This window comes from Manihot esculenta, chromosome 3 (genome assembly GCF_001659605.2).
Source record: "Manihot esculenta cultivar AM560-2 chromosome 3, M.esculenta_v8, whole genome shotgun sequence".
In the NCBI taxonomy this organism is placed as follows: Eukaryota; Viridiplantae; Streptophyta; class Magnoliopsida; order Malpighiales; family Euphorbiaceae; genus Manihot; species Manihot esculenta.
The window spans coordinates 23062069-23088241 of record NC_035163.2 but is presented as its reverse complement, the minus strand read 5'-3'; the positions used below and the strand labels follow the sequence as shown (position 1 = coordinate 23088241).

General features: G+C 46.0%; 1 long non-coding RNA gene across 1 annotated transcript in view; it reads left to right on the top strand.

The window, feature by feature from the left end:
- Positions 1–23866, top strand: part of LOC122723216 — a 29527-nt gene extending 5661 nt beyond the window's left edge. Inside the window, exon 3 of the long non-coding RNA XR_006350171.1 lies at positions 23795–23866. This is a non-coding gene — a long non-coding RNA (uncharacterized LOC122723216). The remainder of the gene's footprint in view (positions 1–23794) is intronic.
- The last annotated feature ends 2307 nt before the right edge of the window (positions 23867–26173 follow it).

Below are 26173 nucleotides of genomic sequence, written 5' to 3'. Positions count from 1 at the left end.
CAGAAAACATGAGTGTAGAAAATGACCCAGAGAATAGTGACTGTTTTCCTTTGGGTGAGGCTGCTGCAAAGAATAAAAAGAAAGTGAGAGGCCTGAAAGGGTCAAAGAAAAGAGAGTTCTGGAATAGGGTAAAGTTTGGCATGGGTTTTCATGAGGGTTCGAGTTCTGGTTGGGATAGTTCTAGATGTGCGACGTGTGGTAGGAGGCACAAAGGAGTCTGTCGGGCTGGGACAACAGCATGTTTCAGGTGCGGACAGGAGGGGCACATGGCACGAGAGTGTCCCACTATAATCGTGTCAGCACAATTCCCACAGACATCCTCAGACCATATCATTCCACCAGAAGCTTCAACCAGAGATAGCGAAAGGGGAGTAGTCCCTTCTTCAGGAGGTTCCTTAAGTGGAAGTCCGTTAGTTCCGGCTCAGATTTTCACCCAGGTTCAGCCAGAGACAGACACACCGAACACAGTGGTGCCAGGTAAGCTCACTCTTGAGTGTTCTGATGTGTGTATGGGTTTCTGGACACTAGTAGAAGATCAGTTGAGGTGAAAATAGGAAAGTGTAATAGAGATAGATGGTCAGAGCTAAAGCGTGTAAGGGTAGTGAGCAAGGAAAGAGCTTGAGAGCTATAGCCGTGGAGCTAGAGAGAGAGTGATCTCTCATCCCGGAATAGAGACCTCAAGGATACTTGACATAAGACAGAGAATAGCGTAAGACAGTGAAGAGTAAAAAAAAAAAAAACAAAAAAAAAACAACAAGAAGAAAAGTAAGTAAGAGAAAAGTAAGCAAAAAGAAGAGTAAATGAGGTAGAACCAAGCAGAGAAAGAACAGAGTAGAATAACGTAAAGTAAGAAAGGTCAGATAGATTTCAGTTAGTCTGGGATTAGATGGCAATTGAGCTTTAGTTCAGATAGTTCGGGATACCTGAGGCGTGGAGTGTACATATAAAGCCGAGAAGCATCAAAGAGAAAGTTCTATGGAACCACCATAACCTAGAAGAGTGCACCTGGGAGACGCGGGAGTCTATGCTCCAGCAGTATCCATATTTGTTTTGAGGTTAGTTTCCTCCAGTTTATGTGTTTTTTGTTTTAGAATCATTCGAGGACGAATGTTTTTTTTAAGGGGGGGAGAGTGTAATACCCGGCTAGACTCCGGCACCGGAATTCCTGTCGTCCGGTGGAATCCGGGGTATCGGACTTCTAGAGGACGGTAGGAGTTATGTTGTCCTACGTGTTGTGATGTGTGTTAATGTGTTAAAGGCAAATGGAAGTGAGTTTTGAGCTGAAAGGACCCAAGGCAGCTGAGCCAAGTTCGGCCGCCGAAGGTAAGTTCGGCCACCGAAAGTGCTCAAAGATCGGCTTCCGAAGGGCAAGTTCGGCCCCCGAATGTTGCATGGTTTTGCATGCGATTCGGCAGCCGAAGCTGAGTTGCTCAGCCAACTCTTGTGCAATCCTTAGTCAGCATGGTGGACAGGTGTTGGCTCCAACCCTTGGCCAGAAGAGTGGCCACGTCTCCCATGCTATATGTGCTCAGTTTGAGCAGCTCATGCAAGAGTGAGCTGGTGAGCTGGTGTGCAAAAGATAGTGAAAGTTTTGACGAAAAACCTAAGTGTTTGAGAGTTTGTGTGGTTGACGGAAGTTGGTCCGTTGCCTTTTGGTCAGAGTGTTGAGCTTCTTCTTACAGGAGGTAAGTGGTGCTCTTGAACCTGTTGATATGTTTTCTGAAGGGTTTACAGGTTTTAGGAAGAGAGAGAGACATGTTTGGTGGTTTTGATGGTTAGGTATGTATCTATGTTTATGTGTTATGTTTGTTTTGTTGTTTGGGGTTATTAGATAGTTTTGGACCCCTGTGACCATATACTTATGTATATGAGTGTTGAGGAGTTGATATATGCATGTTTGGAGATGTTGAAGGGAAGGAAGAGCTTGGTTTGCCGTCGGGCTGAGTTCTGGATGAACTCAGGTTCGGCAGCCGAAAGTTCATTCGGCCGCCGAACCTCTTGCATGGTGGCTTGGTTGCCACAGCTTGCCCCCGAGTGTTTTTGCATGTTCGGCTCTGTTTGGGGACTTCGGCCGCCGAAGGTGCCGCCGAAGGTACTTGAGTTTCGTCTCTGGCGAAGACGTTCGGCCGCCGAACCTGCCGCCGAAAGTGTTCTGTCCAGCTTTCTTTTGCATGCTTTGCATGAGGTTTAGAGTGAGTTTCAGGGGATGCTTGGGGAGTGTCATAGAGGTAGTTAGAAGCTTGTTTGGTCCCTCATTTGAGTTTATCTGTACCTATACAGACCCGAGGAACCAGAGAGAGCAGCAGTGAGTACTGCTCCAGAGTTTGCAGAACCTGCTCAGTCAGTCAGTCCAGTTAGCCAGAGGTGAGTGGAACTAAACTTTAATCTTTTAATTGGAACATGAACTGCTTTTAGCATCAGTCATGCATCATGATTATGCCATAGGTTGCGTGCATTAGTATCCACGACTATGTTGCATTGCATAGTTATCTGTTGATGTGAGTAAATGCTGAATGATCCAATAGTCACAGACAGGAAGTCCAGGAGCCTTTGACTACGCCCTGGCAGGTATAGTAAAGTCCAGGAGCCTTTGACTACGCCCTGGCAGGTATAGTAAAGACCAGGAGCCTTTGACTACGCCCTGGCAATGGTAAGTACAGAGGTGTTATATACACATATACATATATGACAGGAAGACCAGGTGCTCGATTCTACGCCCTGGCACAGAGTTACTGAGACTATGTGGTGACAGGTTTACTCTTGATGTGATTTGTCTATGTTATGACGCATTCCATGCGAGCATGTTTTACTGAGATGTTTTACTGTTCTACTCACTGGGCTATAGAGCTCATCCCACTCCCTTAACCCCAGTTTTGCAGGTTCAGTATACAGTGTACAGGGACAGTCCAGCAGAGTACGGAAAGAGTAAAGAGAATTGTAATAGCCTAGAGTGGACATGTAATAGTAAAGAGATGTAATAATTGTGTGTCTAAAGTTAGACATGTGCTTGACTTAGTATTGTATGTGTTGTACATGATCTGGATATGTATATATGTTTTTCTGTATGTGAAAAACCAGGCTTAACAGGTATGAGTTAACCCATCTAGAGCAAGCTCTAGTCAGGGGTACAGAGTACAGAGTACAGAGTACAGAGTACAGAGTACAGAGTACAGAGATAGTGCATGCACAGGTTAAGCCGTGGTTCAGCAAAGAGTTTTTATTTTCACAGAAAATGTATGATCATGTATGAGTTTTACAGGTACACAGAGAGTTTAGCAGGCTTGCTACGGGTTCTGGCAGCTTTAAGCCGACCTGAATCCTAGCGCCGGTGACGGTCCATTTTGGGGTCTGTAGCTAGTGGTTTTCTAGAAGAGATCTGAGAGTTGGGAACTATATGTCGAAAGTTAGAAAACTGACATCTTGATCATAGTGAAGAGTCTAAACCCGCAATAAGGGGTAAACCTGCTCAGCGACTCTGAGTATACCAGACAATATCTTCTGGGTGAGGCAACTGCGATGTGAGCTGCCCTCAGTCAGAAGTCGCTTATCAGTTGAGCCTATAGAAACAGCTAAGCTAGAGAGCTCGCTAATACAACCTAATACATAACATGGCATTATATGATGCATGGATCATGCTAGATTCGTGTCATTTCTGAATGTAAAATAGTACAGTTAGTTCCACTCACCTGTAGCCTCTACTTGGCTACCTCTGGGCTACCTCTAACTCTGAGACCGCTACGACTGCTAACCTCTGCAGTTCCTCGGGTCCAATCCTACAATGGAGGATGCCCCGAGGATGTTACAATTGGTATCAGAGCATAGGGCCTCTAGAGTACGATGTGCTGAGTCAGTATACTCAGGGATCAGAGATATCTCACATCGGAAAGAGGTTAAGATGTTAGAGTTTTAGATCTGTCGAGTACGGTGTGTTGAGCGAAGATGCTCAAGGTCAGATTTCCACATCGGAAAGAGGTGTTGTTTTGGATAGGAGGGAAAGCACAATAGGTAACCTCATGTCCACTAGGATAGGATGTGAAGTCCTGTCTTGCATGCTAATGTGAAATGCCATGATGATTTGCATGTGCTATGAATATGTTTGATATGTGCTGAGGATTCATGTGTTCTCACATGGAGCATTTGATGATATTTTTGTGTGCTGTTGTGTTTTACAGAGGCAGGATGAGAGGAACTCGTCGATCTGGTAGATTGACTGGAGCTCCGCCGGAGGATGAGGATATGGATGCTCACCTCCCCGTTCTGCAAAGGGCAACATCAGATAGCTTAAGTAGCGAAGGTACATCAAGGGACCCTAGAAGGTCTGTTGAGGAGAGTAGAAGGGGAGTTGTCCAGAGTGGTATGTCAGGGCTTATGAGAGAAAGAGAGAAGGATGACCAGAGTAGAGAGGGCGGCTTTGGTATGAGCGGAGTAGGAGGAGATATGGGTGAGTCCCAAGGAGGCACTCAGGCCTCGAGGTTTGTTCCACCTCAGTATCCACCCTACCAGTGGGGGGCAGAGTACCCGATGAGAGGTACATCAGAGTTGCCTAGATATCACCCATATCCCACCTTTATGCCCTATCCTCCCTTTTATCCGCCATATCCACCATCATATCCACAGTATACCATGTTTCCACCCTTCTTTTGTTACCCAAGGTCAGCAAACCCTAACCCAGGGCAAGTTACACCTCCTCCACCACCAGTAGAACCAGTAGCCCCAGTTATCCAAACACCTAAGCTTAGTTCACCTGGAGAAAGTATGGTGCAGCTGACAGATTATTTACGGTTAGATATTCCCAAGTTTGAGACTGGTGATGACCCTGTTGAGTATCTTAGAACGGTCAAGATGATAACTGAGGAGTTGGGAGCCAGTGAGAGTAGAGCCATTCAAATGGCAGGGGTCACCTTGAAATGTGAAAAGGCAAGGGAATGGTTCAACCAGTATGTGAACCCGAGGGTAGAAAGATTATCCTGGGAACAGTTTGTAACAGAGTTTGCCGAAGGGGCTTTTCCAGATAGCGCAAGGAAGAGGTTCCATGATATAGTAGATATGGCACAGAAGAGAGAAGCTAGTGCCAAACTTGCAGGGACAAGTGATGTGAATCTCTCCCCTCTGCACGAGGCTGGTATAGAAAGGAAGAAGGGAGGTAGAGGCCTCAGACGATCAAAGAAGAATAAGTTCTGGAAGCAGATAAAGTCTGGTCTGGGAATAGGTGAGGGTTCGAGTTCTGGTTTGAATACCTCAAAATGTCCGAGGTGTGGTAGGCCACACAAGGGAGTCTGTTTAGTAGGGACAACAGCATGTTTCAGGTGCGGACAGGAGGGGCACATAGCACGTGAGTGTTCCACCGCGACTTTGATAACACAGTCCCAGCAAACAGTCTCAGACAGAGTGGCTCAGCCAGGAGCTCTAGCCATGGTGCAGGGCAGAGGCAGAGGGAGCGGGATCACTCCTTCTTCCACAGGTTCCCCAGGGGAAGATCCATCAGTACCAGCACGGATCTTCGCTTTGACGTAGCAGGAGGCTGACACATCGGACCTGGCAGTGACAGGTACGTTTCACTTCCATATGGTTTGATGTGTTTGTTCATAGTGACTCTGATGTTTCACTAGGGCTGTGAGAGCCGTCGAGAGTATGGGTTTGATAACTTCTGGGATTCGAATGTCCTCTTTGGGTCAATAGACTCAAGTGTGATCCGTCAGTGGCAGAGTTAGTCTGCCAATAGAGTTGAGTGCGAGTTTTGAGTAGGTGCCTTCCAGCTGACCTTGTGGTTCTAGAGTGACTGGTTGATGTCATTCTAGGGGTGGATGGGCTAGCTACTCATTGTACTGCCTTAGATAGCAGAGGCAGAGTAGTCAGGCTTTGCGACTAGAATGGATCACAGGTAGTGTGTGAGGGGAAAAAGTGTGCTAGCAGCCCTAGAGGCTCTTACGCGGGTTAGGAGAGGTTAGCAAAGGTTTCTTGCTTGTGTCAGAGAACAGCGTAGTTAGTCAGATTAGAAGGGGAACAGGTGTAGTGCCCACAGCCAGAGAAAAGCTGTCGATAGGACCCAGACAAGTCATCAGGTGTACCACCCGCTAAACGAAGAGAGTGAGAACGAAGAATGGTAAGGAGAGTGCGAGAGATAGGAAAAGCCAAATGAGTAATAGCGAGATAGTGAACCAGGAAAGATATTCGAGAGTGGTGCTATGAGATGCTTTTTATCCAGGTATAGGGAGAGTGATCTCTCATCTCCGAGTGCAGCCCTCAAAGATAAGAAATAAGTCAAAGAACAGAGTAAGAAAAGAATAAGAGTAAGAAAAAAACAAAAGAAAGAAAAAGAATACGCAAACTAGAATGAAATAGAGAAAGAAAAGAGTAAGACTAAGGGTAAGTTCAGGAGGAGCTTTCAGTTTACTCTGGGATTCGGTGGTAATTGAGGCAGAGGAAAGGGTTAGCCTTTTCATTAGAACGTTCCCGAGAAAAGGTCCGTTACCTATAGTGCGGAGCTTCACCTGACTCCATAGGAAACTATCACATCGAACACAGTGACATCAGGTATGTTCACTTGTGGATGTTCGGATGTGTATGATGTTTGTTTAGAACCCGCGTGTTTCTACTTTCTTGTGACTTAGTGAGCTGGTCATCGAGTGGGTTGGATGCCTTCTAGGCTTTGTTTTCTCTGGGTTAGTGGACCCGAGTATGATCCATCTGAGGCAGAGTCAGTCAGTCAGAGCAGATTAGCGGTTGGAGTGAGTAGAGACTATCCAGCTGACCTTATGGTTCTAGAGTTGACTATGTGATGTCATTCTAGGGCGGATTGGCTACTTACTCATTGTACTACTTGTGTCTGTGTCTGTAGAGACAAGGTAAGAGAGTTCAGAGGCTAAGATGGATCAGAGAGAGTCCTTGAAAGGGACAGAGTATAGGTGCCTAGAGGTTTGATGTCAGCCCAGTAGGCTCAACGGTACACAGGAAAGGGTATCAGAGGGTTCTAACTCTTGTGAGCGCGTTTAGGAGTCAGATCAGGGAATCAGCCTCAACGCCCATTGCTAGCAAGTTCTAAATGTTTTTCCCAGACGAGCTGTCAGGTTTAACATCTGTCAGGGAGTCAGAGTGTGGAATAGAAGTGGTGTCTGAACGCGGAACCATTTCTTTCCTTCTACCCTACAGAATGGCACCTGCAGAGAGAGCCTAGTCAGCATAGGATAGAGAAGCTTGGTAGAGAAAGGTTATATCCGACCTCGTACCTCATCCTGGAATGTTCCAGTGTCAGTATGAGAAACGAAGGATGAAACCTTGAAATTTTGTAACGACTGTGAGCAGTTGCACAAAAGCACTACCAGGACAGGTGTTTCCATGTAGAATGGATAAGCTATAGGACCAGCTAGTAGAAGCTAGTGGTTTTCCAGAAGAGATCTGAGAGTTGGGAACTATATGTCGAAAGTTAGAAAACTGACATCTTGATCATAGTGAAGAGTCTAAACCCGAGATAAGGGGTAAACCTGCTCAGCGACTCTGAGTATACCAGACAGTATCTACTGGGTGAGGCAACTGAGATGTGAGCTGCCCTCAGTCAGAAGTCGCTTATCAAGTTGAGCCTATAGAAACAGCTAAGCTAGAGAGCTAGCGAGCTCTCTAGAGATAGTCCAGTGTAGGTAAAAGGGAGAGAAGAAGAAAGGCGGGCAAGGATCAGAGTGCGCAGCAAAAGCGTATAATAGTGTAGAAAAACAGAGAAGCATGCCCAGTAGCTACTCAGTGTAGTAGTAGCTAGAGAACATGGCATGAAGGCCAAGATCAGGGCATGTCTATTCCCTTGTGTTGTGTCACAAGTAGAGTGAGTGAACGAAGCATATATGTGTTTGTTGTGTGAACATTCGAGGACGAATGTTCTTAAGGGGGGAAGAATGTAATACCCGGCAGATTCAGACATCGGAATTTCTACCGTCCGGTGGAATTCGAGGATGTCAGAGGTTTCTAGACGGGTAAGAGAAGGTTTTCTACATTATTTGTAAGTATTGTAAAGGTTTAGAATGAAAAAGGAGTGAGGTTTGAAGAGAAAAGGCTTTGGGGACAAAGGCCAGGTTCAGCTGCCGAAGGTAAGTTCGGCCGCCGAAAGTGCCCAATGTTCGGCCCCCGAAGGTTCTGTTCGGCCCCCGAAAGTTGCATGGTTTTGCATGCAGTTTCGGCAGCCGAAGCTGAGGTGGTCGGTTAGTTGTGCACACTCCTCAGTCCGTGGTTTGGCCAGGTGTTCACCTCCAGCATGACCAGAGGTTTGGCCACGTCTCCCTTGACTCATCTGCAAGCTTTTATTAGCTTAGGCAGAGGGTTGGTCGTGTTTTCAGTGAGTTGAATGTTTTTGAGAGAAAAGTGAGGTTTTGAGGTGTGGAAGCTTTGGAGGAGGATTTGCTGAGTGTGGTTGTTCCTCTTCTGATTTCAGGAGGTAAGGGAAGTTTTTATATTTGTTTTAATGAGTTTTAACAGCTTTTTAAAGAGGGTATGGGAGTTTATGTCGAGTTGCATGCTTAGGTTAGTTTTGATGAGTTAATGGTGTAAGTATGTGTATGTGTTATGTTTGTTGTTTTGTTGGGGTTTTAAGTTAGCTATGGACCCCTTGAAGCATGTACATGAGTATATGCATCGTTTGAGAGGTTGAATGCATGTTTTGGGGAGTATGGAAAGAGTTGGGAGGCTGGTTGAAGCTTGAAGCTGAGTTCTGGATGAACTCAGGTTCGGCCGCCGAAAGTCCAAGTTAGGCCGCCGAACATGCCTGACTTTCGTCTCTGGAGGAGACATTCGGCCGCCGAAGGTGCTGCCGAAGGTGCCCTGTCCAGCCTTCCTTTGCTTGTTTTGCCTGCATGTTTTGAGGTGTTCTAGAGGGGTTTTGGGAAATTGTTTAATCAGTGGCATAGAGTATGTGTGGTGCCTCATTTACATCCTCCATTGTAGGATTGGACCCGAGGAACTGCAGAGGTTAGCAGTCGTAGCGGTCTCAGAGTTAGAGGTAGCCCAGAGGTAGCCAAGTAGAGGCTACAGGTGAGTGGAACTAACTGTACTATTTTACATTCAGAAATGACACGAATCTAGCATGATCCATGCATCATATAATGCCATGTTATGTATTAGGTTGTATTGCATTAGATTCCACGAATATGCTGCATTGCATAAGCTGATATTTGTGTGGATGAATGTTGGATGATCCTTAGCCCTTGATAGAGCACAGATACAGAGTTGTGGCATGAGATAGCCATACCAGGTCGCCCCTGGGTAGTCCAGGTCGCTCCTGGTACTATGAGTGAGACAGCTGGGCTGTCAGATCAGAGCTCAGAGCAGTCCAGGTGAGGCCTAATCGCCCCTGGCACAGTTGGACATGTTATGATATGAGTTACTTCATAATAGTCCAGGTGAGGCCTAATCGCCCCTGGCACAGTTGGACATACTATTATGTATGTAGAGGGCTATGGTGACAAGTTCATCCTTGAGATGATATGTTTGTGATGTGATGCATTTTATGAGAGCATGTAATGAATGAACTGTTTTTATTGTTCCTCCTCACTGGGCTCTAGAGCTCATCCCACTCCCTTGACCCCAGTTTTGCAGGTTCTGAGATAGCTAGGAGAAGTCAAAGTCAGCAAGAGTACAGAGGACAGTTATGCATGAATGTATGTTGTAATAGGATAGTGGACATGATGTAATTGAAAGATTAGTTGTAATGTAATAGATAGATATGTACTGTCATATACTGGATAGACTTATGCTTTCCCTAGTGTCACTACGATAGTGTGATGTATGATTCATCCCTTGTACACAATCCTGTTTTACGTTTCTTGATGAGAAATGTGTGAGTTAGGCTTACTGTATGGCTTCGATGAGATACCAGTGGGATGTGTTACAGATTGTGTTAATCCCTGGACCACAGCAGATAGTAGTCCCTGGTACAGGCCCTGAGGGCCATTTCAGATTGACATATCTGAGTAGCAGTAGTTAAGCCTACAGAGTTTTACAGGATTGTGAGTATTGTTTTGTATTATGAATGGGATTTATCAGGTACACAGAGAGTATAATTGGCTGACTACGGGTCCCGGCGGCCTTAAGCCGATCTGGATCCTAGTGCCAGTGATGGTTCGGACCGTTACTGAGGGGTACCGGTTTCCGGGTCGTTACAGATTGGTATAAAGTAAGCAAAAAGAAGAGTAAATGAGGTAGAACCAAGCAGAGAAAGAACAGAGTAGAATAACGTAAAGTAAGAAAGGTCAGATAGATTTCAGTTAGTCTGGGATTAGATGGCAATTGAGCTTTAGTTCAGATAGTTCGGGATACCTGAGGCGTGGAGTGTACACAAAAGTAGTCTGTTGATATGGGACTACGGCATGCATAGATGCGAGCAGGAAGGACTCATTTTATGTGAGTATCCTACTGCGGCCCTGATTGGCACAGTCCCAGCAGATGACTGCGAGTAGTGTAACTCAGCCTGTAGCTCTAGCCATGTCACAGGACAGTGGTTGAGGCAGAAGGAGAGAGTTCTCCTTTTCTTTGGTCGGTTCCCAAGGAAAGAGCTTTAGCTTGGATCTTTATCCTGACTCAGTAGGAGGCTAACACATCGAACACGGTGACGTCAGATACGTGCACTTGAGGGTGTTCAGATGTGTAGGTTATCGTGGACCCTGATGTTTCTTTCCCTATTGTTTTGAGAGCCGTTGATAGAGGGGGGTTTGATAACTTCTGGGCTTAGAGTGCTCTCTTTGGGTTGGTAGACCCGAGTGTGATCCATCTGTGGCAGAGTCAGTCAGTCAGTGCAGTTCATAGTTCGTTATGAGTAGATGCGATCCAGCTGACCTTATAGTTCTAGAGTTGACTGTGTGATGTCATTCTAGGGCGGATTGGCTAGCTACTCATGGTATTACCTGTGTCTGTAGAGACAAGGTAAGAAAGTATAGAAGGTAAGATGGATCAGAGGCAGTCCTTAGGAGGGGACAGTATAGTATTCCCAGAAGTGTGATATCAGCCCTACAGGCTCGTGACTTCGTTGGGAAGGTAGTCAGGGGTTTTCTTGCTCTTGTGTGAACGCATAACAGTCAGGTCAGGGAACCAGCCTCAGTACTCATAGACAGAAAAAGAGAAAGAGAGTGATATATTCCAGCCACGTTAGCAGGATTACCAATAGAGTCGGGAAGCCAAGTGAGGATGAAGCCTAGACTTATCTTCATCTCTTCCTGTGAAATGGTACCTGTAGCATGTAGGAAGTGAAAAAGTTGTAAGAGTTAGAAGAAACATAATGGTAGGAGTGAGAGAGATAGTAAGCAGTGTGCACTTGGTAGCGAAGGCTTCTATCCGACTTAGTACCACACACCCTGGAATGGTCCAGTATCATTGTGAGAACCGACGGATGAAACCTTGAGATTTTGTCACAGCTGTGAATAGGTGCACAAGGTCACTACCAAGGATAGGTGTTCCCACACAGATCGGTGGAGACCGCTAGTTGGCACTGATTCGCCTCCACGATAGATCTAAGAGGTGGGTGGGAACTAGATGTTGCGAATAAGAGAGAAAAGTCAGTGTAATAGATGAATAAACCAGAGGTAAGGGGTAACACTGATCAGCGATTTACTGGGAAAGGAAGATGAGATGTTAGCTGCCCTCAGGGAAAAGTCGCTTATCAGTTTATCCTAGAGAGACGAGCTAAAGAGCTAAAGAGCTAAAGCGCTAGTCCAGTGTAGGTCAAAGGATCAAAAGAGAACAGGTCAGGATAGAAACGAAGAAGAAAGGCAGGCAAGGATTAGAGTGGCGCAGCAAAAGTGTAGACTAGAATAGAGAAGCATGCCCCTTATCTACGACGTGGGGTAGATAAGAGAACACGGCATAGAGGCCAAGTTCTGTAATCTGAGTTCGGTTTTGGGGCATGTCTGTGTGACTCGTGATGTGTCACCATAGAGAAAGCTATAATCACGTCATCTAGCCGTTCCTGAGAGCTGTTGCTCCTCTGATCGGGTGAGTACAGAGAAGCAAAGGTGAGTGTAACCAGAGTAGTGTGCATAGAACTGAGAAAAGGTAAAGAGAAAGGGAAGTCAGTAGGTAGAAAAGAGAGTCAAGTGGACTATGTACAGACAGGAGTGATCAGTAATCCAGGTAGAGTGTGGACACAGATTAAGCAGTTAAGGGTCAGCAGAGTCAGAACGTATAGCCAACCCGGGAATTTTCCTCCAGGGGTATCTGTGTCTCTTCTGGTAGGCTTTCCGTACTTGCTTATTTGCATCTATGTGCTTGTTATTGTAAACATTCGAGGACGAATGTTTTTAAAGGGGGGAAGAATGTAATACCCGGCTAAGTCAGACATCGGAATTCCTACCGTCCGGTGGAATTCGGGGATGTCAGAGACTTCTAGTACGGTATTAGAAAGAGTTGCTAAATGTTGTTAAGACTTTGTAAGGTTTAGCGTAGAAAACGAGGTGAGTTTCGTGGAGAAGTGGCCAAAGGAGTTTTTGTCATGTTCGGCCCCCGAAGGTTAAGTTCGGCCGCCGAAAGTGCCCAATGTTCGGCCCCCGAAGGTTATGTTCGGCCTCCGAAAGTTGCATGGTTTTGCATGCAGTTTCGGCAGCCGAAGCTGAGGTGGTCGGTTAGTTGTGCACACTCCTCAGTCCGTGGTTTGGCCAGGTGTTCACCTCCAGATCATGACCAGAGGGTAGGCCACGTCTCCCTTGACTCATCTGCAAGCTTTTATCAGCTTATGCAGAGGGTTGGTTGTGTCTAAGTGGTTTGAAAGGTTTTGAGAGAAAAGAAGAGTGTTGGAGGTGTGGTGAAGGTGAAGTCGTGGTGGCCATAGTTCAGTGTTTAGGTTGTCCCAGCATCTGGTTTCAAGAGGTAAGGGAAGCTTTTAACTTGTTTTCATGGTTTATGAACAGCTTGTAAGGAGGTTAAGGGTAGAGTTGTTTATATAGGTGTTAGGTATAGTTTTGATGTTTTAATGGTGTAAGCATGTTATGTGTATTGTTTTGTTGGCGTTTAAGTTGTTTGATGCTCCTTTAGGCTTGTTAAAGTGTTTATGCATGTTTTAGAGGGGTTAACTGCATGTATTAAGGGCTGAGCAGGTGATGGAGGGACTGGCAGGCGTCCTTGTGCACGAAACTGAGTTCTGGATGAACTCAGGTTCGGCCGCCGAAAGTCCAAGTTAGGCCGCCGAACATGCCTGACTTTCGTCTCTGGAGGAGACATTCGGCCGCCGAAGGTGCTGCCGAAGGTGCCCTGTCCAGCCTTCCTTTGCTTGTTTTGCATGCATGTTTTGAGGTGTTCTCGAGGGGTTTTTGGGAATTGTTTTATCAGTTGCATAGAGTATATGTGGTGCCTCATTTGCGTCCTCCATTGTAGGATTGGACCCGAGGAACCGAGGTGTTTAGCAATCATAGCTATTGCAGAGTTAGAGGTAGCCCAGAGTTAGCCAAGCAGTGGCTACAGGTGAGTGGAACTAAACTTCCTATTTGATTTGCGAAATGACACGATTCTAGCATGCTCCATGCATCATACACTGCCATGTTATATCTTAGGTTGTGTTGCATTAGAATTCACGAATATGATGCATTGCGTAAGATGTTTGTTCCTGTGGATGAATGTTGGATGATCCTTAGCCCATGACAGAGAGCAGATACAGAGTTATGGCATGAGATAGCCATACCAGGTCGCCCCTGGATAGGCCAGGTCGCTCCTGGTACTATAGTCAGAGCACAGAGCAGAGTTAAGAGAAGACCAGGTGATGACATCGTCTCCCTGGCACAGTTGGTTATGTTATGATATCAGAGCAGAGATAAGAGTAGACCAGGTGATGACATCGTCTCCCTGGCACAGTTGGTCAGATTATCACATGTAGTTGAGGGCTGTTGGTGACAAGTTCATCCTTGAGCTGATATGTTTGTGATGTGATGCATTTCATGAAAGCATGTAATTAATGAACTGTTTTACTGTTCCTCCTCACTGGGCTCTAGAGCTCATCCCACTCCCTTAACCCCAGTTTTGCAGGTCCTGAGATAGCTATGGGAAATCAAAGTCAGCAAGAGTACAGAGGAAAGTTGTGCGTGAATGTATGCTGTAATAGTGTAGTGGACATGATGTAATTTGTAATTAAAAGTTTAACTGTCATGTACTGTATAGATCTGTACTGTCATATACGGTTAGACTTGTGCTTTCCCTAGTGTTTTTGCTGTTGCGTGATGTATGCTTAATCCCCTGTACATGAATCCTGTTTTACGTTTCTTGATGAGAAATGTGTGAGTTAGGCTTAATATATGGTTTCGCTGAGATACCAGTGGAATGTGTTACAGATTAAAAGGGTTCATGCCCATGACCCACAGCAGATAGTAGTCCCTGGTATAGGCCCTGAGGGCCATTTCAGATTGACATATCTGAGTAGCAGCAATTAAGCCTACGGAGTTTTGCAGGCTTGTTGAGTCTATTTGTATCATGTCTGGGATTTATCAGGTACACAGAGAGTATAGTCGGCTTGCTACGGGTCCCGGCGGCCTTAAGCCGATCTGGATCCTAGTGCCAGTGATGGTTCGGACCGTTACTGAGGGGTACCGGTTTCCGGGTCGTTACAATAAACTACTCCCCAAAAACCCCCTAAAACATCATGAAACAACCATAGAAAAACATGCAAAGGAGGCCTGGACAGGGCACTTTCGGCGGCAGGTTCGGCGGCCGAAAGTCCCTCCAGAGCCGAAAGTCAGGCAGATTCGGCAGCACCTTCGGCGTCCAAAACTCCCAGACAGAGACGAAACTCGTGCATGTTCGGCGGCACTTTCAGCGGCCGAAACTGCCAGACAGAGACGAAAGTCTCCTTTCAGGGGCAGGCTTCGGCAGCCGAAAGGCTTGCCTCCCTAGCCATGTTCGGCGGCCGAAAGTCCTTCGGCTGCCGAACCTGGTTTCTGCCAAAGGGCAGAAACTTGGCTCCTTTTGCACATTTCGACTCCAAACCTTCCAAACATGCATCAAACCTATTCTACAACACACAAACACAAGCATACATGTTCCTAGGGGCCTCAAACCATCATAAACCCCATCTACAACACATCAAGCATCCACATTGTTCATGAACATACATTTATACCCATAAACATAACCATAACCTAAACATGCATTCTAACCCATAGATCTACTTAAAACTTACTTAAAACATGCAATGAGCTTAAGATCGGCTCTTACCTCTTGAAGATCGAGAGAGAGACGACCTAAAACTCGGAGTTGGGAGAGATTGGGTTCTTGAACCTCCAAGCTCCAAAACTTTGCTCAAAAGCTCAAATCTTCAAAACAAAGTTACAACAAATGAAAATCTTGAAAGATCTAGAGGAAAAACATCAAAGATTGGTGAGGGATGGCGAAGAGCTCACCTTGGCCGAAAATGGAGAAAAAGCTCGCCCGTTTTCGGCTAAGGGACCCTTTTATAGTGGCTGGCCAGGCCACGTTCGGGGGCTGAATGTGCCTCCGCATGCATGCCATGTTCGGCGGCCGAACCTGGACTTCCCTCACTTTTACCCTTCGGGGGCCTAAAGCACTCCCGAAGTGCATGCATGTTCAGCGGCCGAACTAGGGGTTCGGCGGCCGAACCTGAGTTTTCCTCCAATGCTATTTTCATGCAAAAAAACTCATTTTCTTTCATGCTTAAAACATAAAACACATTAAAATATTTTATAAAAACATGGTTCTTACCCTTCTAGAGGCCTCCGACATCCAAGATTCCACCGGACTGTAGGAATCCCGATACCGGAGTCTAGCCGGGTATTACATTCTCCCCCCCTTAAGAACATTCGTCCCCGAATGTTCCTCAACTAGCACATGCAAGGCATACAACATAACATACACATAAAACTCATAAGAAACTAACCTTAGAAAAGATAAGGGTACTGCTGGAGCATGGACTCCCGTGTCTCCCAGGTGCATTCTTCCATATTGTGGTGGTTCCATAGGACTTTCACCATCGGGATTTCTTGTTTCTCAGCTTCCTGATTTGAGTGTCCAGAATCCGTACCGGCTGCTCAACATAGGTGAGATCCTCTTGGATCTCCACATCAGGCTCACTAAGAACCTTGCCCGGATCTGACACGAACTTTCTCAATATGGAAACATGGAAAACCGGATGGATTCTCTCCATTGAAGCAGGTAAATCCAGCTTGTACGATACATTCCCAATCTTTTGCAAGAATTCAAAGGGTCCGATGTACCGCGGAGCCAGCTTACCTTTCTTCCCAAACCGAACAACTCCTTTCATTGGAGACACCTTGAGCAATACCAGATCCCCCTCCTGGAACTCTACTTGCCTTCTGCGGATGTCTGCATAACTCTTCTGTCTGCTTGCAGCCGTCTTGATTCTTTCTCTAATTAAGGGTACCACCCTGCTGGTTATCTCTACTAACTCAGGCCCTGCCAAGGCCTTTTCTCCAACTTCTTCCCAGCAAATAGGTGACCTGCACTTCCTTCCATATAAAGCTTCATATGGAGCCATCCCGATGCTAGCATGATGGCTGTTATTGTAGGCAAACTCCACCAAAGGTAGATGCTGCCTCCAAGAACCGCCAAAGTCCAGCACACACATTCTAAGCATATCTTCTATGGTCTGGATGGTCCTCTCTGACTGTCCGTCTGTCTGTGGATGGAAGGCAGTACTGAAATCCAATCTAGTACCCATGGCATTCTGCAGACTCCGCCAAAACCTGGAGGTGAACTGGGGTCCTCTATCTGACACTATAGAAACAGGAACCCCATGTAGTCTGACTATCTCATCAACATACACCTGCGCCAACTTGTCCACAGAATAGCCACTCCTGACAAGGATGAAGTGAGCAGATTTGGTGAGTCTGTCCACAATCACCCATATGGAGTCCAATCTGTTGGACGTCGCCGGTAACCCCACTACGAAGTCCATAGCTATATTCTCCCATTTCCACTCTGGAATAGGTAGCGGGTTAAGCATTCCAGCCGGCTTCTGATGTTCCAGCTTCACCCTCTGACATACTTCGCAGGCTGACACAAACTGTGCCACTTCTCTCTTCATAGCTGGCCACCAATAAACCTTTTTCAGATCTTGATACATCTTGGTGGCTCCGGGGTGAACGTTGTATCTTGCATTATGAGCCTCTCTCATAATGTCTCCTTTTAGCCCTATGTCATCTGGTACACATAAACGACTCCCATAGCGGAGGATCCCCTTGTTGTCGAATCTGAACTCGCTGTCTTTGCCTGATTGAACAGTCCTGGCAATCTTCACTAACTCTGGGTCCTCATGCTGTTTCTGAGCCACTTGCTCCAGAAACACAGGTGTCACTCTCATCTGGGCCACTAAAGCACCTGTACCAGACAACTCCAACTGTAGACCTTCATCAATGAGCTTGTAAAACTCCTTCACCACTGGTCTCCTCTCTGCCGTGATGTGGGATAGACTGCCTAGTGACTTCCGGCTTAGGGCGTCTGCCACGACATTCACCTTACCCGGATGATACTGAATCTTGCAATCATAGTCACTCAGCAGCTCTACCCACCTCCTCTGTCTCAAGTTCAAATCTCTTTGACTCAGGATGTACTGCAGGCTTTTATGATCTGTGAAGATCTCACATTTTACCCCATAGAGGTAGTGCCTCCACATCTTGAGTGCAAAGATTACTGCTGCCATCTCAAGGTCATGTGTGGGGTAATTCAACTCATGCTTCTTTAGCTGTCTAGAAGCATAAGCAATCACCCTCTCATTCTGCATTAGTACACAACCCAGTCCCACACGGGACGCATCACAAAAGACTGTAAAGTCTGCATCACTAGATGGCAGAGCTAACACTGGTGCTGAAGTCAACCTCTTCTTAAGCTCTTCAAAACTCTCTTCGCACTGGTCGGTCCACACAAACTTTTGGTTCTTCCTGGTTAACCTGGTCAGAGGAGCTGCAATTTTTGAGAAGTCCTGAACGAACCTCCTGTAGTAACCTGCTAAACCCAAGAAACTCCTGATCTCTGACACTGAAGTGGGTCTAGGCCAGTTAGCTACAGCTTCCACTTTCTTGGGGTCTACCTCGATTCCATTTTCTGACACCACATGCCTCAAGAAAGAGATGCTCCTCAGCCAGAACTCACACTTAGAGAACTTGGCATACAAGCCATGTTCCCTCAAAGTCTGCAGAACCAACCTCAGATGATGGGCATGCTCCTCTGCATTCCTGGAATACACCAAGATATCATCTATGAAGACAATAACAAAGTGATCCAGGTACTGACTAAACACTCTGTTCATGAGATCCATGAATGCTGCAGGGGCGTTGGTTAACCCGAACGGCATCACAAGGAACTCAAAATGCCCATATCTGGTCCTGAAAGCCGTCTTTGGCACATCTTCTTCTCTGATCCTCAGCTGATGATACCCAGATCTCAGATCTATTTTGGAGAAACAACCCGCTCCTGCTAGCTGGTCGAATAGATCGTCGATCCTTGGCAATGGGTACTTGTTCTTGGTAGTGACTTTGTTCAACTGCCTGTAGTCGATAAAAAGTCTAAGGGATCCATCCTTCTTTCTCACAAACAAAACTGGAGCACCCTAGGGTGAGGTACTCGGTCGGATGAAGCCCTTGTCTACCAACTCCTGCAACTCTTTCAATTCTGCTGGCGCCATCCTGTAGGGAGGGATAGAGATCGATCGGGTTCCAGGCATCAGTTCTATTTCAAACTCTATCTCCCTAGCAGGTGGTAAACCTGGCAGCTCGTCTGGGAACACATCTAAGAACTCTCTAACCACTGGCACCGAGGCGGGTTCTCTGACCTGACTGCTAAGCTCTCTCACATGAGCCAAATACCCCTAACATCCCTTCCTAAGAAACCTACGAGCCTGAAGAGCTGATATAAGACCTCTAGGTATATCCCTCCTGTCTCCCCTGAAGACAACCTCTGACCCATCCTGACCTCTGAACCTGACTATCTTGTCCCTGCAGTCCAAGGTAGCACCATGGGTAGATAACCAGTCCATCCCTAGAATGACGTCAAAATCTGTCAAATCTAGAACCACTAGGTCGGCGGACAAGCATCTTCCCTCAACAAACACAGGACTACACTGGCAGACTGACTCTGCCACTGATGGATCACACTTGGGTCCACTGACCCAGAGAGGACACTCTAACCCAGAAGTCATTAGACCCAACCTCCCCACGGCTCTCGGAGCGATAAAAGAATGAGATGCACCAGGGTCCATCAAGGCATACACATCTGAACAACCAATGATTAAGTTACCTGCCACCACGGTGTTAGATGCATCTGCCTCCTGCTGTGTCATTGTGAAGATCCGTGCTGGAGCTGATGGACCTTCACCTCTGAAACCCGCTGAAGAAGAGGCTGCCCCTCTCCCTCTGCCTCTGCCACTGGCCTGAGTCATGGCTGGAGCTGCTGGCTGCGCTACACTGCCTGAGGCTGTCTGCTGGGACTGAGCCATCGGGACTGCTCTTGGACATTCTTGAGCCATATGCCCCTCCTGACCACATCTAAAGCAGGCGTTCGTCCCAAACCGACATACTCCCTTGTGTGGCCTACCACACCTCGCACAAACTACATTATCCGCACCAGAGCTTGAGTCACTCCCAAATCCCAGACTGGACTTGACTTTGCTCCAGAACTTGTTCTTCTTACCCTTGGGTTTACCCCATCTCTTACTGCCTGAGGCTGCTGCACTCAGGGTAGAGGGATCTAACCTTCCCCCACCCGGAGTTTTAGAACCAGAAGGCTGTGCCACTGTCTGCTTAACTGTCCCCTAAATGATGGCACTGGCCTCCATTTTCCTGGCCATATCTACTATGGCATGGAAGCTCTCCCTGTCCACGAACTGAATCAAGGAGGAATACCTGGAATGAAGTTTCATGACATACCTCCTTGACTTCTTCGAATCTGTATCCAGACTCTGCCCAGCAAAAGGCAACAGCTCCAAGAATCTGTCGGTGTACTCCTCTACACTCATATCCTCTGCATGCCTCAACTGTTCAAACTCTATCATCTTCAGCTCTCTTGAACTATCGGGAAAAGCCCATCCTGCAAACTCGTTTGCAAACTCTTCCCAAGACAAGCTGTCCACTCTCGGGTTCACATAATTCTTGAACCACTCTCGTGCCTTCTTGCACTTAAGCGTGAACCCGGCCATCTGAATGGCTCTACTGTCATCAGCCCCAATCTCATCTGTAATAGTCTTGACCCTCTCAAGATACACAAATGGGTCATCCCCTTTTTCATACTGAGGAGCACCCAGTTTCATGTAATCAGTCATCTTGACCTTGCTCCCACTGGCCGAGCTAGGTCTAGAAGGTTGAGTAATTGGGGCTGCTGGTTCTGTAGGTGGTGGAGGTGGTGCAACATTTTCTAAGGTAGGGTTTGCTGGATTTGGATAGTAAGGTGGGGGTGGATACATTGGGTATTGTGAATATGGTGGGTAGTATGGTGGGTATGGCATCTGTGTGGGATAAGGGGTGAAGCTAGGGTAATCCGATGTACCTCCCATCGAATACCCGGGATGTTGTGAGAAGTGTGGGTAGTGGGGTGGCTGAACAAATCCCGAGGCCTGAGTGCCTCCTTGGGACTCTCCCATACCTTCCTCTGACATGCTAACTCCCAGACTGCCATCCCTCCTCTGCTCTACATCCATATCATCCCCCATACCCTCTAACGCTCCTCCCTGAACTGTTCCTCTGACTGATCTGCTTCTACCCAGATCCAAAGACCTTCTAGGGTCTCTTACTGCTCTTTCTCTGCTAGACCTACTAGACATTGCCCTAGGCAATGCTGGAGGACGGGCGCTCGTGCCCTCATCCTCAGGTGGTACTCCAGTCAATCTTGCTGATCGACGAGTTCCTCTCATCCTGTTTTCTGAAAAACAGTGCACATCACATAAACATTAGCATCATATGGTTCATGTAGGCACACATGAACCCTCATCACTTACATTACATATCATAGCATATCAGTAATGCACATGCATATTATCATGGCATTTCACATCATCATACAAGATAGGACTCCACATCCTATCCTAGTGGACATGATCTTTCCTATTGTGCTTGACCTTCTATAACATCTATGAGCCCGACACTTTAGGTCCGACCATATGAACCTAGGGCTCTGATACCACTCTGTAACGACTCGAAAATCAGACCGCTACCAGCGCTAGGATCCAGATCGGCTTAAGGCCGCCGGGACCCGTAGCAAGCCTGACATATAACCTGTAAACCTGTATAATCCCATACATGATCAACAATCATACATAAAAATTAAAACTTTTCTTTCCATTCATACACCAAACTCAACCTGTGCATGCATTGTATATAACATAAATCATAAACATTGATCCCTCTGTGGGATCTCATCAGTGCCCCCAATGGGTGACATAACATATGCTGAGTTGGTTTACATAAACATCATAAAAATCTCTAAGATCATGTATTAAAAGGGATAGCAACAATCTTATGGTCAAGCACACCTCTAACATCCATAGACATCATCTCATTACATATCTAAACTGATTAAGACATTACATTACAATTTGATCATGTCCATTGCTAGCTATTACATAAACATGACTTCTTTACTCTATCCGGACTCCTGCTCTACACTGTACCTGCAAGCCTAGGGGTAAAGGGAGAGGGGTGAGCTAAAAGCCCAGTGAGCAGAACTATAAAACATATTAACACTATGCTCTATGAAATGCATCATAACACAGACAATTCACATAAGGGTTGGGTGAACTTGTCACCAATTAGTCTAAGCTAACTCTGTGCCAGGCCGTAGCATGGGGTCCTGGTCTTCCTGTCATAACATACATTACTTACCATTGCCTCAGGGCCTCCTCTGGGCTCCTGGTCTTCGAGTCCTATAACTGTGCCAGGCCGTAGAATGGGGTCCTGGTCTTTCCTTACTCTGTGCCAGGCCGTAGAATGGGGTCCTGGTCTTCCTGTCATGGACTAATTGGGTCATCCAATATTCACCCACATCAACAACAATCGATGCAATGCGGCATATTCGTGAAACTAATGCAATCATCCTATTGCATAATCATGATGCATGAAACATGATAAAACATTTAATTTCTCGATTTAAAAGATTTAAGTTTAGTTCCACTCACCTCTGGCTGACTCTGACAACACCGAAGCAGCTGAACTCACTGCTGGGGTCCTCGGTTCCTCGGGTCCGAACCTATACAGGTGGACTCAAATGAGGGACCAAACATACTAGAACATAACTATAAACTACTCCCCAAAAACCCCCTAAAACATCATGAAACAACCATAGAAAAACATGCAAAGGAGGCCTGGACAGGGCACTTTCGGCGGTAGGTTCGGCGGCCGAAAGTCCCTCTAGAGCCGAAAGTCAGGCAGGTTCGGCGGCCGAAACTCCCAGACAGAGACAAAACTCGTGCATGTTCGGCGGCACTTTCGGCGGCCGAAACTGCCAGACAGAGACGAAAGTCTCCTTTCGGGGGCAGGCTTCGGCAGCCGAAAGGCTTGCCTCCCCAGCCATGTTCGGCGGCCGAAAGTCCTTCGGCTGCCGAACCTAGTTTCTGCCAAAGGGCAGAAACTTGGCTCCTTTTGCACATTTCGCCTCCAAACCTTCCAAACATGCATCAAACCTATTCTACAACACACAAACACAAGCATACATGTTCCTAGGGGCCTCAAACCATCATAAACCCCATCTACAACACATCAAACATCCACATTGTTCATGAACATACATTTATACCCATAAACATAACCATAACCTAAACATGCATTCTAACCCATAGATCTACTTAAAACTTACTTAAAACATGCAATGAGCTTAAGATCGGCTCTTACCTCTTGAAGATCGAGAGAGAGACGACCTAAAACTCGAAGTTGGGAGAGATTGGGTTCTTGAACCTCCAAGCTCCAAAACTTTGCTCAAAAGCTCAAATCTTCAAAACAAAGTTACAACAAATGAAAATCTTGAAAGATCTAGAGGAAAAACATCAAAGATTGGTGAGGGATGGCGAAGAGCTCACCTTGGCCGAAAATGGGGAAAAAGCTCGCCCGTTTTCGGCTAAGGGACCCTTTTATAGTGGCTAGCCAGGCCACGTTCGGGGGCCGAATGTGCCTCCGCATGCATGCCATGTTCGGCGGCCGAACTTGAGGTTCGGCGGCTAAACCTGGACTTCCCTCACTTATGCCCTTCGGGGGCCTAAAGCACTCCCAAAGTGCATGCATGTTCGGCGGCCGAACTAGGGGTTCGGCGGCCGAACTAGGGGTTCGGCGGCCGAACTTGAGTTTTCCTCCAATGCTATTTTCATGCAAAAAAACTCATTTTCTTTCATGCTTAAAACATAAAACACATTAAAACATTTTATAAAAATATGGTTCTTACCCTTCTAGAGGCCTCCGACATTCAAGATTCCACCGGACGGTAGGAATCCCGATACCGGAGTCTAGCCGGGTATTACAGTTATTTGGCACCTTGTGCCCTACAATTACAGTTTCCTTAACTGACTTGACAGTCCCATTTAAATTTATAGGGGCCAACGGAAATATAATAAATAATTAACAGTATTCCGAGAAAATAAAATTTTTTTTACATGATGAAGGAAGGAAAAAAAAAAAACAAGGATTATGAAACTAAAACATGTATATATATTTGTGAATGAATAATATGATTTGGATTATTCAAAGTATTTGTTATCTAGTTATTTATTAATTGTTTGAATTACTGTTATTACATGAATTTTGATTTAAATGTTTTATTGATAAAAAAAAAAAAAGAGGTTGAGCACCACTAAGCAATTTGCTTAGCGCGTAGGAATTTGTTTTTCCTCGCGCAGGCTGTAGATTCAAGAAACAGTAGAGCAAGATCTGCATCAATCTAGTCAGAGTTACATCATTATTGATCTTGGTATATTTTGTACATTTTATATGAATTTGAGTTTAGAAATATGGCATGTACATAAAGATTTAGAGATAAATGTGTATATGGTTTGAATTAGATGTATTTGAATATTTTAATGTTGATGTAAATATTGGTTATTAGTATACGTTTTTGTGTTGAGATTAATGAGATGGTTTATGAAGTGTTTGCTCTTGATTGAAATTGTGTTGATGTTGAGAGGAGTTTGGGGGTTAAGGTTGAAATTGATAGAAGTGTGATATTACTAGTCACAGGTGGAATTAAGTCCATATTTTAGAGGAAACTCTGCCGAATTTTCGGTTAAAAAAAAAACCATGATTTACATGCTATAAAATAAAGGACAAATAAGAGAATTGTTACAGAATGTAATATCTCCGGCTCAGTTAATTAAATAACCGGGTAGGGGGTGTTACAAGGTAGAAGTTGTGGCTAACTGGCCTAAACCCACTACAGTGACAGAGATCAAGAGCTTTTTGGGTTTGGCAGGTTACTACAGGAGGTTCGTTCAGGACTTCTCTAAGATTGCAGCTCCTATGACCAGACTGACTAAGAAGAATCAGAGGTTTGTGTGGACTGACCAGTGTGAAGAGAGCTTCGAAGAGCTGAAGAAAAGGTTGACGTCGGCACCGGTGTTAGCTCTGCCTACCAGTAATGAAGACTTCACAGTGTATTGTGATGCATCCCATGTGGGACTGGGTTGTGCGCTGATACAGAACGAAAGGGTGATTGCTTATGCTTCTAGGCAGTTGAAGAAGCACGAGTTGAATTACCCTACACATGACCTAGAGATGGCAGCAGTAATCTTTGCACTCAAGATGTGGAGGCATTACCTCTATGGGGTAAAATGTGAGATCTTTACTGATCATAAAAGTTTACAGTACATCTTGAGTCAGAGGGAGTTGAATCTGAGGCAGAGGAGATGGGTAGAACTGCTTAGTGACTATGATTGCAAGATTCAGTACCATCCGGGTAAGGCGAATGTTATGGCAGACGCCTTAAGCCAGAAATCACTTGGCAGTCTATCCCATATCACAGCAGAGAGGAGACCGGTGGTGAAAGAGTTTTATAAGCTCATTAATGAAGGTTTGCAGTTGGAGTTGTCTGGTACAGGTGCTTTGATAGCCCAGATGAGAGTGACACCCGTGTTTCTAGAGCAGGTGGCTCAGAAACAGCACGAGGATCCAGAGTTAGTAAAGATTGCCAGGACTGTTCAGTCAGGCAAGAACGAAGAGTTCAGATTTGACAGCAAAGGGATCCTCCGCTATGGGAATAGATTGTGTGTACCAGATGACGTGAGTCTAAAGGGAGACATTATGAGGGAAACTCATAATGCCAGATACAATGTTCACTCTGGAGCCACCAAGATGTATCAAGATCTGAAGAGAGTTTATTGGTGGCCAGCTATGAAGAGAGAAGTGGCACAGTTTGTATCAGCCTGTGAGGTATGTCAGAGGGTGAAGCTGGAACATCAAAAGCCGGCTGGATTGCTTAACCCACTGCCGATTCCAGAGTGGAAATGGGAGAATATAGCTATGGATTTTGTAGTGGGATTACCGGCAACGTCCAACAGATTGGACTCCATATGGGTGATTGTGGACAGACTGACCAAATCTACTCACTTCATCCTTGTCAGGAGTGGCTATTCTATGGACAAGTTGGCGCAGGTGTTTGTTGATGAAGTGGTCAGATTGCATAGGGCTCCTGTTTCAATAATGTCTGATAGAGGACCCCAGTTCACCTCCAGATTTTGACGGAGTCTGCAGAGTGCTATGGGTACTAGGTTAGACTTCAGCACTGCTTTCCATCCCCAGACTGACGGACAGTCAGAGAGGACCATCGAAACAATAGAAGATATGCTCAGAATGTGTGTGCTAGATTTTGGCGGTTCTTGGAGGCAGCATCTACCCTTGGTGGAGTTTGCCTACAATAACAGCTATCATGCTAGCATAGGGATGGCTCCATATGAAGCTTTGTATGAAAGAAAGTGCAGGTCACCTGTCTGTTGGGAGGAAGTTGAAGAAAGGGCCTTAGTAGGGCCTGAGCTAGTAGAGATCACCAGCAGAGTAGTGCCCATAATCAGAGAAAGGATCAAAACTGTTGTGAGCAAGCAAAAGAGCTATGCAGATGTCCGCAGGAAGCATGTGGAGTTTCAGGAGGGAGATTTGGTATTGCTTAAGGTGTCTCCGATGAAAGGGGTGATTCGGTTTGGGAAGAAGGGTAAGTTAGCTCCACGGTACATCGGACCCTTTGAAATCTTGCAAAAGATTGGGAATGTATCGTACAAGTTGGACTTACA